The sequence below is a fragment of the Lepidothrix coronata genome, unplaced genomic scaffold (genome assembly GCF_001604755.1).
Source record: "Lepidothrix coronata isolate B3197 unplaced genomic scaffold, Lepidothrix_coronata-1.0 Scaffold105, whole genome shotgun sequence".
Classification (NCBI taxonomy): Eukaryota; Metazoa; Chordata; class Aves; order Passeriformes; family Pipridae; genus Lepidothrix; species Lepidothrix coronata.
In genome coordinates, this window is record NW_016690285.1 from 3,164,371 (window position 1) to 3,183,592 (window position 19,222).

The 19,222-nt window shown below is 37.9% G+C and overlaps 1 protein-coding gene across 14 annotated transcripts in view; it reads right to left on the reverse strand.

Annotated features, from left to right (window-relative positions):
• The window catches only part of BAZ2B (bromodomain adjacent to zinc finger domain 2B), a 115,229-nt gene that overhangs the window by 60,445 nt on the left and 35,562 nt on the right, over window positions 1–19,222 (reverse strand). The window contains exon 1 of one of the 14 annotated variants that reach the window (XM_017823726.1): window positions 8,133–8,152. The exons of the other annotated variants lie outside the window; for them this stretch is intronic. The gene's annotated coding sequence lies outside the window, so the exon portion shown is untranslated. Of the gene's footprint in view, window positions 1–8,132; window positions 8,153–19,222 lie in introns of those variants that run through there. 14 annotated transcript variants of the gene reach the window in all.

Sequence of the window (19,222 nt, forward strand, 5' to 3'; positions counted from 1 at the left end):
TCCTGTGTATTGCTTCATTATTTCAATTATTACGTCTAACACAGTGAAAAAGAAGTTGGGTAAAAAGGCGCTTCAATCTTCCTCAATTACCATGGGAAATTTGAAAAAACTATTTGACAGCCAACTACGGAAGAGTTCCACAACATCTCGTGTTCTCTTGCCTTACACAAGGTATTTCATTGTGTCACATCATAGTACCACCAGTCCACAGCTACTTCTTGCGTCAGTGAGAGCTCTGACGCCAGAGATCTTGCAGCTGCTGAAGGGAAGCACATCAGAGCCTCTCCGAGCAGACAGTCCAGCACAGCAGAGTTCATCACAGACGAGAAATGCCCCAGAAGGTCAGTGCTCAAGGGGTGAATGCAGAGCCTGTGTGCTGGCTGGGAGGTGACTCAGCAGGGCCCCATCTGTGGGTTCCACACCTCCCACAAGGGCCACAGAACCAAGGAGGAGTGGGGACAAAACCAGTGATGTGCAAAAAAATACACAAAAGAAGCAAGCGCCCTGACCAAAACCCGGCGGAGAGGGAAGTGAGGTCCCCACAGGAAGGGCTGCAGCTCGCCACAGACCACCTGGGAACACCAGAGGCTCCCTGCTCAGGTGACCAGGTCTGCTCACACACCTTCCACACAGTCTACTATAGCTACAATGTTTTACACACTGAGATGTTTAAACTCAAATAGAAGTGCCAATATAATTACTGAGACCCACTTTACATTTCTCAAATACTGGACAAACCTTAAAGGCCGAGTCAGCTGCTAAATATTCCAAGTTTTGCAGAATGTCACTGTTATTACATCACTTTCAATAATTTACTCTAAGCACTTTACATAAAGGTCTCCAGGGAAAAAAGTCACCACAACAAAATTTCTTTTAGTAAATCAACCACCATAATAAAACCTTTTTTAGTAAATCAACAGCAAGATTAGCTTGTGTTTCATAGGTATCATACAAACCACAAAGACACTTCTACTCACAAATACTCCTAATGCATTACTCCAGTTACACTGTGTGAACCAGACTGTATGTTCCAGCACTACATTCTAAATGGGCTTTATAGCCCTCCCCTGCCTCATACTAGACCAGATTCAGCGATATAACAACTCACTGTTTCATTGCATCAGATTCCACAGCAGTGAAGAGATTCATGAAATCACAAACACAATTCCATAAATGTTTTTTCAACAGTCTTTACCCAGATAAGGTGACCTATTAAAAGCCAATTCAAAGCAGATCCAACTCTTAAGTTTGGTATAACTGAGTCAGGACTGGCCTGCAAAAATGGAAACAGAGAAGGGATACAGCTGCCATTCTACTATTTGGTAATACACAGTGGTCATTTTAAATAGATTCAGGATAAAATGACATTTTAAACAATGCATCTCTTTTGACTCCATCCAACAGGATAAATTCCTCATTAAACAATACATACAAATTTAGATGCAACTTAAAAATTTATTTTCTCCTATTTTACAAGTAATGGTGTTCCTTTTAGTTAAAAATAAATGTCACTTTGAATACTTCTGCATTCACACGTTTCACTATCTTCATGATTATGGTAAAGAAAGAATATTTACGAATAGGGCATTATAATTCACTTGCTTTACAGTCCACGGAGAGAGGAGGGGCACACAGGTCAGGTTAAGTTACAATCCCCCATAAGCCTCATTTATGGATAAACCTCAGAATACTGAAAGCTGCATAATGCTAGGCAAGAAATCTAACCCACCCAATTCGTACCACAAAAAGTGTATGGCCATACCAGGTACCCATGAGGCAACACAGCACTGCAGAGAGGCACTTCATGCTGAAGTGACATGACTCTACCTAAAACGAACATTTCAAACCCAGAATAACAACACTAAGAGTCTGGTTTAAATAAATATATAATTAGAATCATAGAATAGTTTGGGTTTGAAGGGACCTTAAAAGCTCGTCTCGTTATACACACACTCCATCACAGGCAGGGACACCCTCCACTAGACCAGGCTGTTCCAAGCCTATCCAACCTGGCCTTGAACAGTGCCAGGGATGGGGAGCCCATAACCTCTCTGGCCAACCTGTGCCAGGGCCTCACCACCCTTATAGTAAAGAATTTCTTCCTAATATCTAACTTAAACCTGCTCTCCTGAAGTCAAATCTATCTGCAGTATCTGTCATTCTGTATGAACCTATCAACTTTATACATGCATGTTTTGCAGTCACCACTTTTTTTAAGAATAAGCACCTCTTCACCTTCTGTTAGTTTCACTTCTACATTGGGTTAGGAAAGGAAAAGTTGATACCACCACCCTCAAAGCACAAAAAATAGATGGGTGATAGCTTCTGACACAGATGTAAACACATGCAGCCACGGATGTCACCCTACAAAAGCAGCTGCCCAAGACACTTCTTGCCGCACAGCAAATTCCAATCAGGTGACAAGAGAGGAACCCTATCCCCTAAGATACTTCCACCAGTGGAAAAGCTGTGCAACCCACCCATCTAAGAAGAGAAGCAGTCAGAATTTAAACAGCAGGGTGGCAGTGCTACAGTGCAGACGTTAAGGCTCATGGAGACATCGCTCACAGAGTGGAGATGACAGCACTGTGTGTCCGTATCCCAATACTTGTAAGCAGATGTTAAACAAAAGTAAGTATTGGCACCTCCTAAAGTTCATGAAGAGCCTGGACTCATCGTGACTTTAGAGGCTGAAACAATAGTAGTTCTGAAGAACATTCTAATGCAAAGATTCTCTGGCATCAGTTTAGTAAATATCCAAGGCAATTTCAACAGATTTTGTTACCAAACCGAAACAAATGATTCATCATTTCAGAAACAACATTTTACAAACCTTTCTGTTCAAAAAAACCCAAACAAACAAACAAACAAACAAAAAACCCCACCAAAAACCAATGAACAAAAAAATCACAGAATCACAGAATATGCTGAGTTGGAAGGGATCCACAAGGATCATCGAGTCCAACCCTTCGTCCTGCACAGGACCATCCCCAAGTCACACCATGCGCCTGAATCACTGCAATATTTTATACTGTCTTGGGATTGATACCAGTTTTTATTTTTGTGCATAACAGTTCAGCTTAACATGTTTCCAATTTCTATGTAAAAGGACAATCTTTCATGTCCCACATACCTATTTTTTTTAATATCCTGGTTATGAGACTTCAATACTTGGTTCATCTGCACTAGATTCTAGGAGTACTACATCTTGTTCTGCAGAAGCAATACTTAGCATTTTATACTATTATTCAATTTGTGAGGGTACTGGGCAAACTGTATCTATAACTGTATCTATAACTCTGTAGTTTTTAAAATAATAAAGTATTATTCAATCTTTGGATATTGATAAACAATACAACATTTTTTAAATACATAGCAAAAATTCTTGCTTAGGGTGGCTCTGAAATAGGCAACAGGAACCCACATTAGAAATCCTATGCAACAGTAGTTCAAAAATCAGTAAAAAAAATGGAACAGCTGAAGTCAATGCCTTTTTTTTCTGCTTTTCCGAAACCTAAATTTCAATCTGCCAGAGGCCAATTTTCTGCTTTTCTTCTGACATTTCGCCACTCAGAAACTTAGCTCCTGTTTAGCCATTGTATCGTACACCTCTTCCCATGATTCAAAAGCCAGATTTCATCTCAAACTCAAAATATAGGCTTATCTCCAATTACAGGGACCAGCAGAGCTTCAGAAAACACCTACAGAGGAAGTGCCCTTCTGAACCTCTGAGAGCAAAAGCTGCCACAGGCTTGTCTGACAACTGTTAAAATTTACCAGTGCTTGTGCCAAACATGCTTTTTAGTACTTCCATAACTGCATCTTGCCAATCTTCACCAATCTTTGCCAAATAACAATGGAAGGCATTAAACCAAAGGCTAACTTTCTGAAGCCTAAAGTATCTGTTCTAACATATATATATATATATATATATATATAAGACCACTCGAACTCACTACAAACAATGTATTTTGCCCACCTGGTATTATTTGATCTTGTGCTGGAAAAAATGGCATATAAAAAAATGATCGAGTACAAAAAACTCCGAACAATTAACCTTTAAAAGCATAAGCTAAAGATAATTTGGGGAAGAAATAACTACAAATCCAATACCTGTTTGAGCGTATGAACTCCACACGTGTCAAAATAACGAGCTCAGAGCTAGTTCGCAGGCACTCCCCCATAAGAAAGAGGATGCTTAGAAAAGGATTCTTTTACCCTGCAGTCCTAAACTTACAGACTACCATAATACACCTCATCATACTCCAACAAGCAAGAAAGGGCAAGGATGTTAGTCAGTCCTTCCTAACAAATGGTCTAGAGGGGGTTTTATGGATGTTAGTCAGTCCTTCCTAACAAATGGTCTAGAGGGGTTTTTTTGTTTCTGCTGGGTTTCTTTTTTGGATTTGTCATCCTAACAATTAAAGTTACTATTCTACACCTTTAAATATTGCTAAAAACTAAAACCACCAGCAAACTCTGATGAGAAATGAATTCTCGAGTACCAAGTCAGAGTTCCAGAAAAGCATTCAGGAGAAACAAATCTTTACTATGTATACCTGTAGCAGCCCCAAGCTTTGCACTGGGTCCTGATTTTGTCTTAGAATAGCACCAAACTTCAGTCTCATTACTCTAACATTAATATCATCTTACATTTAAACAAAAAGAGAAAATGCCAAACAGCTAAATTGTACATTCAGTTCTCCAATGCCAGCGAAAACTAGTTTTAACCCACATGACAGCAAATAAGTCTATCAGCCTCTCATGTCATTGAGTGAGTTCTGGCACTTTGACTAAAAACTTATCAGTGAGGAATGCCACTTCCTCAGTTTTGAACTCTCAAAAACACCTTGTGGCGTCATCTAGCAGGAATGTAATGGTTCCCACTAATAAGCTGAGACACAGATAAACGGTTTCCACATTTTCATGCAGATGCACTCAGGTGGACCTTTGGAAACCCAGAACCAGTTCTAGCAGGAAGCACTCCGTGCCATAAGAGCCATTGTTTTGAGTCAGCGGCATCATTGGCATCCACCTCCTTTTCCAAAATATCTCTCTTAGGTTGGTTGTTCATTGTTTCTTCCAGTTTTAAATGCATTAGAATCCTTTTTATAAAATTGAAGGATTTAAGCAAAAACAAAACAAAACCCACAAACAAACAAAACAAACAAAAAAACCCCCACAAAACAACAGAGTCTACTGAATTTTATCTAAACAGAGGAACTAGAGGCAATAATAACAGAGTTCTTAAGATACAAAGACATAAAATCAAGATTCAACAGAAGCCACAGCAGCTATTACCATGTCAGAAGACTAACCTTGCTGGCTGCATTCACCATATTATTTTTACAAACCAAGCACATGCAAATCTAACAACTTGATGTTATTTACACACTTAAAGGAAGTGGTTAGACATAAAAAAACCCTGACAGATCACACTTTTATTTCCACATACTGGAAAGAAAGAAGATAATAAGCCATCTGTAGTTTTATCTACAAAACAAAAGTACTGTATCTAGATTTCAGGCTCCTAACAAAGCCACATGCTAAACATTACATTTTCCCACATGGTTAAAGAACACTGGTTAAAACACAGGAGGCTATTTCAGGTGTAGGGGTGTTGTTTCCTTGGCAAAGCTTGGAAACCATGTAAAGATTAACACTGATACACGGTACTCCCATAAACCCTTCTTTCCGAATTCAAACGCACTCTGCAAACACGAGCAGTCAGTGATGGTCATATCTGAGCAAGAGAGAAAACTGTGGCTCTTTGGAGGGGTGGGGGAGCAGGAAGCCTGAGCAGCCCCAACTCCTGCCACCCTCCTCACTTCGAGAGGGTGATACAAGAGGTGCACCACAAGGCCCTTTGGCTGGACCCAGGATTAGGATCTGTCCTTCCCTGTGTGGCAAGAGCACCTTTATTCCTTGACCACAGCTGCTTCCCGCACTTCCGTCTCCCCAGGCAGGGAGGCAGCCCAGGAGCTGCAGCTCAGCAGCTCCCATTGGGACTGTTCCACCTGTTCTGCAGGAATCTGGTTCTGTAAGTTAGGCTGAAGCTTTGAGCCAACAAGGTCAGCTGTGAGGCACAGACCTGTGAGTTTAAGAGCCTCTACAGAGGTGGAATATGCAAAAAGATTCAACTTTTTTGAAACACCAGGATTGTAGGACACTGGAGAAAATAGAGCAAGGGTACAAGAAGCCAGCTGGACAGCAAGGGAGTCTGCTGGAAGACAATACATGTTTTGCTGGTACCCAAGCTAGGACATTTCACAGATAGTGTCAATATTAAGCACTACAGTAAATTATTTGAAACATCAAATTATATAAAGTTTATCTATTAACAGGAGTAATTCAGTATTTGTTAAAAACATTAATGGAATTTTATTTTGTAAGAGACATCAGCACAGAATAGTACTCCAGGTCACTGGGCTTCCGAATTAAATACCAGTGTTAAGGGGCTTGTAAGGGAAGCAGCACATGTATGAAACCTAAAGCTATCCTGTGAAACCTTTATCTTGCTGTTAATGTTCTCAAGATGAAGAGGTCATAGTGTCATAAAGAACAGTGACTGGTACTCATTCCTCAGTAATCCTCAGAATACATGGATAAGTATTTTGGGGAAAAAACAATTCAAATCAATACCAGGTCTGCACTACCTGAGAGCCCTTTAACAAAGTAATGTAGGTTGAATCTCTCCTCTCTTCTTCCCCTTGGCATTTTTCCTGCCTTGTTCTCCTCAAAACAGACCTGTATCTACACGCTCTAGCACTCCATTGTCCACACCCTTTTCTCTATAGCTAACAACTCAAGTGAACTAATAGGTCAAGCACCTCCAAAAAACTTCTCTCAAACCCAAGCTGGAGGGACACTCTTCCTCACCTACTTACTCTTCTCAGGGTCTGAACAAAACAGATTTCTCATATATGCTGTCTACTCCACAATTTTTTTAGTAATAGCTATTTAATTCAAAAATACATATTTCTGTAAACATCTATTATAAAAACATCTATTTCTTTTAACTGAATCACACTTTTTCTCCATATTTCATTTTCAGTTCCAGTTTCTGTTAATGTAGTGGATACCTCCTGTAACTAAACGAAATTGTACATAAAATTATTTCCACAGTAAGATACAATAATAGAAAAAGTGGACTTTTGAAGAGCAACAATAATTTTGGTTAGGAACTCACTAGAGGTTTTTTCATACTCTAGCTTACAAAGGGGAAAAAGAAAGAAGTTTTTGGTACCAAGAACACAATATCATGTTAATATTAATTTATTTTGGAACTGCAAAATTTGATTTAGCACTTTTCTAAATTTGCACAAAACAACCCAGAACATGCATGGGTATTATTTGCTACAGAACTCCAGTACCGTTCATCATGGCATGTACAGCACTACTGCAAATGCTATGCCAATTATATTAGCGTGACCTAAGACCAAACTTAATAAGAATCACTGTAGACCTGTTTAACAGAGACGAGTAAGACCAAAAATGCAGTGCAACCATTGTTTTAAAACATGAAATCTGTCAGACTGATGATCTTAAGCAAAATAAAACTGGACCTGCACACTGAGCGATAGCTGGCACACTCTCCTGGTCCTCAGCAGCAAGAGCTGAGAAATTACTTGGAAGTAAAAATAATACATCAACTGAAATACAGATAGAAACAGCACTTACACAGTCATGTAAGAAAAGCTGACAAAAAGGTTCTTCTGTTTTATTTGAAGACTAAGTTTGTTAGACATGAAACAGTTCTGCAAGTGACAAAAAGATTATGAAATACACTTCAGAATGTGCATGAAACATGCATTTTATGTCACTGTATTTGTCCAATGAGTGTTCACCAGAATGTTTCATAAAGTTAATACCATTTGTCTGAAACCTAAATAGACTTCAATGCATTTTTTTTTAAATCTCATGAAAATCAGATATATTTGCTCATCACTACTATCAGATAAGCATTGCAAAAAGCAGTAGTTGTCTTAGAATTTAAAAAAAAAAATAAATTTGCAACTCTATATAATTTTTAAATATTCTTTTTCAATCTATAAACATTTCAAAAACTATTAACCCAGGGAAGGCGGGGGGAGGAAGCACAGGAGAACAGAGAGAGAACACGAACAGCTTACTGTGGAGAGTGGTTTAATCAGGAAGTAGCCATTATCCTGTCGCTACAGAGCAGTGACAGCACTCCAAAACAAGCCGTGGGGTGGTGCTGGGGGGTTCTGTTGTTTGGGATTTTTCAGCCAAGAAGGAAGAAAGCACACGTGCTATCCTGCCCGGCAAAGGTCGCCAGATGCCTATTGTCAAAAGCTATCCCGGAAACGAAATCCAAGCAAGCGCTGAAAAAGCTGGGTTTGAGAAAGCATCTAAAACCTACCACAACCTCCCTGTGTGCTACACACAAAACATGGCTGTCTTATTCAGAGATTAGCAATTATTGTAATGAGATACCGTCGGAGAGGGTCAAACAGTGCTTCCTGCAGTTTACACATCTTGATTTCCTGGTAAACAAACCGAAAGGCAGGTGGAGCCCTGGGATAACCAGTCACACAGATGCTCCCGGGACCAAGCCAGCTCAGGAGAGGAGTATGCAGCTCTATCTGTAGTTTATTTACACAAGGCAACAAGGTAGCAGGAAAACATAAAACCAACTGAACTATGGAGGAAATTCTTTCCACAATTTTACACAGTCATCATCCTATTTTATGCCAAGCCCAAGAAAAATATTTTTTTTTTTTAAATGATGCTCATGTAAGCGCACACACTCTCCAGAACAAACTACACACAAAATTGTTTTGGTATGAGAAAGTGCTATGAAACAATAACCTGAACCAACTCTGGAAAAACCTGAAACCGAGAAAAACAAATACTAATCACTGCATTTGAATTTAACCATCAACCTTTAAAAAAAGGCACAATTAAAAAAATCTACTAAAAATATCCAGAAATTATAAAAAATAACTAATTACCACAATTTTAAAAGAAACTTGATATTTTGAAACTAACACTTTTCCTCCACAAAAAGAAATAATCACATAGGGACTAAACACATAGCAATGATTCAGTGAGATTATAGGTTGTTTCCTACTTATAATTTTTCCAAAAATTAATTTTTTGCAAGCTCCAGATTAAAAATCATATTTTCACACTGTAACTACAGAGGGCCCTAGGCTAGTATGAAAACTAATATGAAAAAAAAGAAAAAGCAACCCCCAACAAACAAACAACAAACACTCCCCCAACAATAAAAACCTTGACTAAGAACAAAAAGCTCGCTACTCCTAAGCAACTAAAGTACTTGGTCCAAAATCAGAATACAGAATTTTGGGGCAGTGTATCAATCAATTTTTGCTCTCTCAGAAATTCAGCAGCATGGAAGAAGACAACCTAGGGAATACACCAAAGTAATGTGTCTGAAGAAACAAATCAAGGAACAAAACACTAAAGAGTTTCTAACAACATTGTTAGAAATACACTCCAGCCACTTTTCACATTAAACTCAGGGAAGGAACAAAGGAAAGCTATGAGAAGAAAAATACAGAAAGTGTTACTGGAAAGATCATGAACTATGAAGGGGTGCACCTGTACCAGCAAAAACTGACGGTGAAGATGCAGCCTCTGCCAGTGAGAGAGTGATTCTGCCATCACTCTCTCCCAAACAAGGTAAGATACAGTAAACAAGAGGGATCTCTGCAACCAAAACAATACATCAAGCAGGAATTTTGGAAGCTGTGCTTGCTACAGATATAATTAGTGCAGCCACAATTTCCTCATCAAACACTTGGACATACCACTGCTTTAAGTAAAATCAAACTAAAACTTCAGCATTTCATTCATCCGGTTTTCTATTGTTTCTCATTTTACAAAAAAGCAGTTTTGTCAAATCATGTAGAGCGTTTCTGAAGGAAACAGTAAAAATCCAAATCATCAAATGAGAAAAGCCTTCTGCAAAGACAAGGAGTATCAGCAGCATTCTTCACAGTAGCCTTGGAATAGTTTTAAAAAGCAATGTATGTTGTATTTAATCAGGGTAAGTTTGGTACTAGTGTCACTGCAAACAAGCTCTCACTGCAAGATTTAGGAGATCATGACCTGAAGTCTCAATCTGCTAATTATTATTAATATCAGAAATTTGCATGCGAAAATACAGCCACAGTGAACTTGAGTCTTATGTGACACTGGGAGAATCACACACAATAGTTCTATGTGTTAAAATAACAGCCCATAAACGATGATTTTTCTAAAATTATTTCAATCCTAGTTGCTCATAACGTGAAAAATACTTACTGTGGAACAGCTGTTTTGCACTGGCAGTGCAGTGAAGGAGAGGGAAACAAAAACATGCCACTGGAAAGAGCCAAACAGAATGCTCACACTTACTTTCTGAACCCTGGGCTCAGTCAGACCCCAGCCCAGTAACACCACTGCAGCCATTAGAGAAGCTGAATATACTGAACTACAACCCATGTTAGTCAGCAAGAGGGTAAGAATGATTCAGCAACTTATGTTCTCAGACAGAAATTCTACAGGCTACCAAAACAATGGTGGTCAAACACCTGGCTCCACGAAAAATTCTGTTTATAAAACAGACCTAAAATGATACAATAAATCAGCTACTCCAGCAATGTCTTACATATGCATCAGCACCTGCCCTTGTGAAATGGCACAGCATCGACCCGGGGAGCCCAACGGGGAAGTTACTGTCTTTCTGAAAGATTTTTTTTTTTTTTAAGAGTATTACTTTCTATATAGTAAATTCTAACTTATAAATATGGGTATTGAATACAACTCTAGCTATGGGTATCATAAGATAAACTAAATAAAAATTTAAAATCTTCAAAAAACAATACATATGGTAACAGTGAGTAAAATACTGAAGTGTCCTTGTACTGAGATTTCAAACATTGCCCTCGGAATTAAATCTATGGTCATAAAGAAATTACAAAATCCTGACAACTTTACCTACTAGATTTGAGCCTATCTAGAACTACCTATATCGTTCAGGCCAACAAGTTTTGATTTCAAACTTCTTAGTTTACCCTGTGACAAACAAATATAAAAGAGCTAATGAATTTTGCTTATACACATTGGAAAAGAACATGTCATCTCTATGCAACCTCCAGTGAATGCTAACAAAGCCAGAGATCTACACTTTGCACCATACCTTGATGCAAGCTCCAAAACTGCTGCAAGAAACACAGCTTACTTCACAGCAGAAACACCTCCTTAAAATAGCAAGCCTTTATGAAAACAAGCACAGTACCTAAATCCACCATCATCTGTGAATACAAACTGCAGCAATGGTGTTGGAGAGTATGAACTCCCTTCATTAAATGGAGTTCATTAAATCAATAGACTTATTTATAAAAGTTTCAAATGCAGTATTAATCTATCTTTTGCTTATAGCAATTTTAGCTAGAATCCTCTGACACCAACTGCATGAACCAGTAAGGAGGGGATAAAACGGACCACTCCTTACTCGGAGATAACAGAAGTTCTAAATCATCTTTTTACTTGCAAAAAATTAACAAGTTAATAAATTGACTTTCAACTAAATTACAAAAGCTAGAGGGCCTCAACAAAGGACAGACCAACCAACCAACTTCTCACCTCATGCTCAGCCCATGACGAAAGTCTCAATCGCCTTTTCCTCTTGAGAGACCGTCACACGACGGCTCCCCAAAGCAAGTCCTGCTCGTGTGCCTATCGATTACGATTCTGACAACATTCACAAGCCTCAATATCATTTTTTTCCATACTGCAGAGACCACTCTTGAGTTCCACGGTCACACCGAGTACCACTGGATTGGTCTAAATTGGTCTCCACAACTGAAAACACAGATGCATCAAGGAGACATCATTTCACATAGTTTCTCACTACCGAGAACAACTAAATCAACCAATCTTTAAAACCCATCAGCTGACACTAAGTAATCTCCATCCTTATGCTGGTCTATAGCCCTACCAAAGCCAAGGGAAAGAGGCTTCCTTCCCCAGGGGCAAGAGAGGCAGCAATCTCCTCTTTGTTCTACCTCCTCCATATTCTGGTCACATTTATTGGTGACACTGCTCATGATTTAGCTTCATTTTAAAGCCCCTTTACTCCTCATTGAATTGTTTACAAAACGCGTGGACACTTCGTCTATCAATTTGATCCTTAAAATAGTATCTTGGAATTGGAATAAACATGGTAGCTACCACTGACCTATCACTCAGAAAGAGCCATATTCTACTATTGTTAAATACATCTCTGCCAAAACCCTAGTAAGGACAGAATTGTTTCAAGGCATGTAAAAGTCACTCACAGAAAAACCCAGAAAACTAGCTTATTGTTTACATTACTTCAATGCCCAAAAGCATCCTTCATGCAGGCTCATCACCTAGAACAAATCACAAAACCATTAAAACTTCCAAATTATCATTTATTTATTAGCATTTCAAACATTTGCTACTAGATTTCAACCTCACAAAGTATATATATATGGAATAAATACTGAAATAGCACAGAAAAATAACAGATTTAAATCATTTCAGTACATTTTAATTTTCCTGTATGAAAGTGTTCTCATATGTTCCTTCTCATTTTTAGTATTATGATTATCAAAATGTCTTAGTATTACTGAAACAATGGTTTTAACTAGCAACTTGGAAACAAAAGAAACTAAAGCACACCAGTATCTCAAGTAGCCCATTGTCCTATGCACCAAAACATGCCATTTCATAATAAAGTTGATGTATCTTTATACATCAATATATCATATTGATATATTGTACCTTTATACATCAATATACAAAAATAAAATTTTACCAATATTCTTCAGTATAATCTATTAAAATATAAACAGTTATTTGAGTTTTATGAGATTTGAGGCTGAGATGATGTTTGTTTCCATGTTCTATATATATTACTATCACCCAGTTTAAAAAGCATTACAGAAATCAATTCTTAATTTTCTTTTTTTATATATGTGTATGTATGTGTATATATGTACGTATTATATATATGTGTGATAAATTCAGTAATAACTGCTATTTACTCAAACTGAAGATTTTGGAGAAAAGATCACATAGGTAGCAAACATGGCAGAGAAATGCACAGAGATCGAGGGTTAAACTGCTATTTTCCATAAAAATAACCATTAATTTACCACATTATTGTAAAATCAAAATTAAATTATTTTCAAAGTATAAAGGTTTTTCAAAAGTTTTAAAAGCTTGGAACAACTGTAAATATATTCTTTATCATCATAATGTACACATAGACACACAGACAAGACCCTCTGAGAATACAATATTCATTTTGCTGCAGAAGAACAGACATTGCATAACAATGAGATTTGCTAATGAAATCAGCCATCAACCTGGAATACATATGTATTAAACCAAGACCTCAGTGTCATTTTCTTTTTGCATCGTTTGTTCTTTCTCTCAGTTTTCCTCGACCTTTCAAGTATCCTGTCCTCCTGGTTTCACTGCTTCAAGTACAGCAATACTGCAAAATATTCTGTTAACACCAAACACTTTTTATTTCATAAAATTTCTTTCTCTACTTACTGCTAAATGTAGATTCTAATTGCACGGGTTCTATCAGCATTGTTAACGTAGTCTTGAATGAAAAATCAATGGGTGCTATAGAGACAAAGGAGTATTATCTCCTCTGTGAAACAGCAGGAGTATCTAATAAAAATTGGGTGTCGCTTGAAACAAACTACTTTCGTAGCTCAAGTTGCATTCCCATTAATATAAGAATTTAACAGAACGCTACATTTTAAAAAAAATCCCCTCTCTATTTATCTAATGATTAAACAGGACAAAATTTAGAATCATTAGACGAGTACAAGTGTAATTTTTTTGCCTGAACATGCAAAATCACCATGAAAACAAGTAAAACGATCCAGCAAGTTCAGTGTATGTTTGAGCATAAGTAACATTGCAGTTACACAAACCACTTCACTGAAGAAGAAATGAATACAGAATGGAGTTCACATCATACTAATACCATATTTTGGTTTTCTGGGATATACGGTGTCCTATATTTAGTAGATAAAAAGCAACCTGTTTGTACCCCTAGCTCCAAGAGTATCGAACCTATGTTTTGAAATCACACCAAAACTATTAAAACTAAAATACAGTCCGCTAATTTTTTCTATCGTTCCCATTTTACAGATTTTTTTTTAATTGAATTAATACATCGTTACTATAACAGTACTATCAAGTTAGCATTGCTGTCGATTAAGCTCCAAAGTCATACCAAAAAGAAATACAAAACAGTAGAGAATAAACGTTTGCTGACTTGTTTGGTAGGGCTGGCTTTTTTGTTGGGGGGACGCACATGTGGGTGCGGGTGTTTGCTTGTTTTTCTCCTTTCTTTTTCAACTAACAGTCCAAAACCCTAATTCTAAGTAAAAGAATGGACAAATAGTTACCCTAGTATACAAAAATTGCACACAAAACTCTCACGGAATAAATGAAAGGAATTTGTAATTTATTTTATCTTGAGGGGTGCAACAAAACCATTCAGTCATTCTAAAGTTATGATGGCCATCACAACACCCAAGAAACAGAAGGCAAAAAAGACCACTGAAAACACAGAGGAAAAAAATAATTAAATGTTAGAAAATGGATTTAACCATCCCTGACACCAGTCATATCACATTGTCACTGTGCAACCCTGGAAGAATACCATCAAGATACCGGACATAATGAACTAGGTAAGTAACTGAAAGCATAAAAATTCCCATAAACTCTCTCCATATGCGCCCCACCGCTAAGTTAACAAGCACCTGTTTCATTGAGAGCCTTGAAAGCTGAAAACATAAAACACACGACCTTATTTTTTCTTCTATGACTCTCACTTTTAAAGATCCTGGCTACAGGATATAAGCATCCACGCATATGTCATATGAAGAGGTCTTACTCTCATTTGTTAGCATTACAATGTCCTAATAAAAAGATGTATGAAGGCTGTCCTCAATCACATTATCAAAAATGCTTATGCTTCAATTACAAAGCATTTGTCCTTCTGCAACAAAGCCCTCTCTCACCACATTACATCTCAAAATGACTGAAACTGAAGAGATAGAGGAGGCACGATTAATTATAGTGGGCTCACCCTTAAAAACAAAGATTATATGACCTCCGGGGTTTGAAATAAAGAGGTTCTAATGAAACAACCTTGACCCTTGAAAGTGCTGGGTCATTTTCTTATGTGATGCACACTGATTGCTTTCTATAACTCTAACAATTGTCAAGTAGGCTAAAGAGTATGGCTGGTAGGTGATAGTGTGAAAACCTTGCACTTTTAACAACGACTTACGCCCTGTAATATAGATCAACTGTCCAACTGAGCATCTTCTGTAAGACGTTACAGGCTCTTGAAGTCATTTACTGCCCCAACGGACATCACTGGTTCTATTAGATATCAAACTAGTGTATATAGAGCCTAAGAATATAGAAAACTATTAAACAATTCAGTCTTGATTCAAATGATTAAAGGTGAAAGACTGAGATATGCAAATTTGCTGTACATATGAAATATGTGACTGGTACATAACTGTTAGCACTACGTAATCACACATATACCCTAAGTACAGGTCATAACTCACACAACTTGGCACGAATTTCATTAATAGGTATGAGAACATGGAAATCAGTTATTCTACTAATAAAAGTGAACCCTCATTCTAAAAATATAGACTCAACCTCATACAAGAATACAGATGAAACCGTATCAACAGCACACAGAATTAGACGCTGCCAGGTGCTGAAACATACTTGAATTTTTATCAATAAGAAAAAACATGAACTCAGAAATCAGACTGAATTTATCAACCATATTTATCCTCTCTGAACTAGCCTTTTCAATATATAGTCTCAAACTCTGTATTTTGCTGGAATAAATCATACAAACCTAGATGCCCATAGTATGAACATATTCTGAAAATTAACACTGTCCAGTTTACAGTGTTTAAAATATTCCAGAGAACTAACAGTTCACATATACAGATCTCATATAGTTCTGTACTCGTAGTTGCACCTATGCACACAAACACACCTTTACTTTCAGTATTACACAACGCTTAGTTAAAAGCTATTACTGGCACTTCATGCAGAAATCACAAGCATCCTTCAAAGCTTACTTTTAATACCTAGCAATAAAGCACATTTATGTTTTTTTTCACAGTGAAACACCTAAAATTGTACTGAATTATGATGACTACTATTTATCTACTTTTAGGGAGTAAAAGTGGAGGACAATTTATTTAAGTACAGGAGGAACGCCTGAACACTGGAAGGTCACAGCCTATGTGCTGAGCCGCTAAGCAAAAACATCTATGATGTTGCAGAGCTGCCATTTTTCTTCCTTGACAAAGCCTCCATCTGCCACAGAGCCATTTACAGCCTCAGAGTCAGAATATCAATGATTTCCAACCATTCTGCAAGTGTGCTTTCACCTTGACATCACCTCTGTAATACATCTAAAGCAGATGATACATACAACCCCTCAACAAGCTCTAAGCCCATGCTTTATTCAACTGATATGCATTTAAGCTGTACTCTAACATACCATTTCCTTACTTCCTATGAATTGTGCAAGAATATTAAAACTCCAAATTCTACATCCTGTTCATTGCTGTGTTTGCCTTAAATAAATTTGGAAAACCTAAAAAGAAAACCTTTTGAATGCTCACAAAACATACAAAAAGAGTTAGAAAACACCTGATAGTTCTAAAATTTGTACTTACATAATGTACATGCACAGCATCATAATCTACTTTTTTCTTTTCCAAATAAACAGAACATGCCTGGTAAGGTCTTTATTACAGACCTCCATGCAGAATAAACTATCACAGCTTCAGTGAAACCAACAAAACTAGATGCAGCTCAGCTCGACATCTCTTGATGTATATATAAACTGATTAAAAAAAAATATCCAGGTTAGAGCTGAGTCAAAGAAGGATAGGGAATCTTGCCTTATTGAATGAGTACTAAAGAATCAGATCCTCAGACAGAAGAGATTATACCCTGATTGATAACACCAATCATACACACACACACACACACACACATATATATGCACACATAGGCTCTCTGTCAAGTATGAGAACATACACTCCATCATCAGGCTCATCACAACACGACTTTAATGAACGTCTTACTAGACAGCAACTTTCAGAGTCTTGAAATGCATGTAAATGTCAGCACTCTAGACTAATTTTAAAACATGCAAATGTCCAGCCTGCTTTTACAGTGAAACTGGGCCACAGAAGAAACCATTTTGTATTACAAGCATGTACGTAAGCACATATGATTGCACAGCCAGATCTTCAATTATTGCCATACAAACCCTCAATATGTTAAATATGCAAGAGAAAAATATTTGAACACTAGACAAAGCTTGCAAGCACCTTTATGAAAATTTACTTCATAGCACCTGTCAAGTACATATTTTACAATCTCAGCTTTACATCCCATCCTTTCTTTTCACTGCTTGTCCTTCTTCCCATTACAGAAGTTAGTGTCAACAACTTGATAATTTGAACCTGTTCTATTTCCACCTGTTCTCTGCGCACTTCCCTTTGTTGAGGCTGTTTTTAATATTCCAAAAATAAACACAATTCAAAGCCAGAATATTTTTTAAATGGAAAAAAAAACGTCTCTTCATCTCCTCAAATACCTTGCACCCTAGAACTCCTCTGGTTAAATCACACTAGGGCTTAGGCAGACTGCAGTACGAGGCTGAACTAGTTCAGGTGTTACCTTTGTGCTTGCCTTGGAAAGGGTAGGATCAGATATACACGGATATATATCCAACATGTTTATTTTATGACTCACGGGTATTCACCTGACACCCGCATATCACATCTCTCACCAAAAACCCCCAAAACCAATCAAACATAAAAACCCCATCAAACTTGTTCAATTTTCCACCTGCTATCAACATACATTTTGCTACTTATCTCATCTGCAATTCAACTACCCCTACACCAATCTCCTCATTGGCATTAATTGCTTCATTTTTTTAGTGGTGTTAAAGTGTGTTGGCAAAATACAGAACAGAAGGGAGCACCTGTGTGAACTATATTTGCTCCAAGATTAATACAGACAGCACTCCATTGCTCACTGTTCTTTGCACTGAAGACTCAAACCTGAAGAAGGGCACCATGCTGCATCCAAATTTAAGACAATTGTTCCCAGACCAAGGAAAACCAGGCCCGACAGAAAAGCAATGCAGCACTTCTCTGAGAGGATGTACTACAAAGCAGTAGAGCCAGGGAGAAGATCAAGATAAGGCATTCAGAGGCATGGCCAGATTTGAGAGGCAGCACCACAGCTACAAAATATTTCACTGAGGACACTGAAGGACAGTGGTAAAAACAAGAGCTGATCACTTAGATATCCAATACCTCTCAGTCTTACACAACAGCAGCTCTCTACCACCACGTATTCCCTGCAGTGAAGCACCACATCATCAATTCCTTATATACTGCCTCTCTAATTCTACCTTCCTCCTTTAAAAATCCTAGGAGGAAAGAGACAAAGGGGAAGAAAAGGAAGATAGTTAAGAATTCTGTAGTTAAGATAGAATCATAAAGCTGTGTAGATTGGAAAGATCTTACAGGAGTCACCTGGTCCCATCTGCTCAAAGCCCCCAGTTAACTTCCAAGTTAAATCAAGTTGTTCAGAGCCTTATCAGTAAACAAGATGCAGCTTTTGCAAGCTCTCTGAGCACCCACTTCAGTGTTCCACAGAACCACAGACTGGTTTGGGTTGAAAGGGATCTTCAAAGATCATCTAGTCCAACACCCTGCCATGGGCAGGGGCATGTTCAAAGCCCCCTCCAGCCAGACTGACCACTTCCCAGGGATGGGCCATTCTGCTACTGCTTCCACCTGTCCTGCCCGACAAAAATTTCTGAAAAAAAAAATTTCTTTTCTTATTTACCTACTGTTAAGATCAATTAGTTTATGAAGTACTGATGCTACAAGTAGCAGAAGAGATACAAGCACAAATCAAGACCAAGCCAAGGCCTTGTGCCTTTCACCCGTGGCTGAAGAGCGGTTCTGATCAGCTGCTCCCAGTCACCAACCTGTCCTGTTTTCACATCAGTTTCCCACAACATATACATTTAAGCTCTTCCAGCTGTCAAGTTAAAAGAGCTCTCAGTGTTTATTTAACCAGCTGCCTTTTAAGTTTCGCATCTTTTCATTTCACT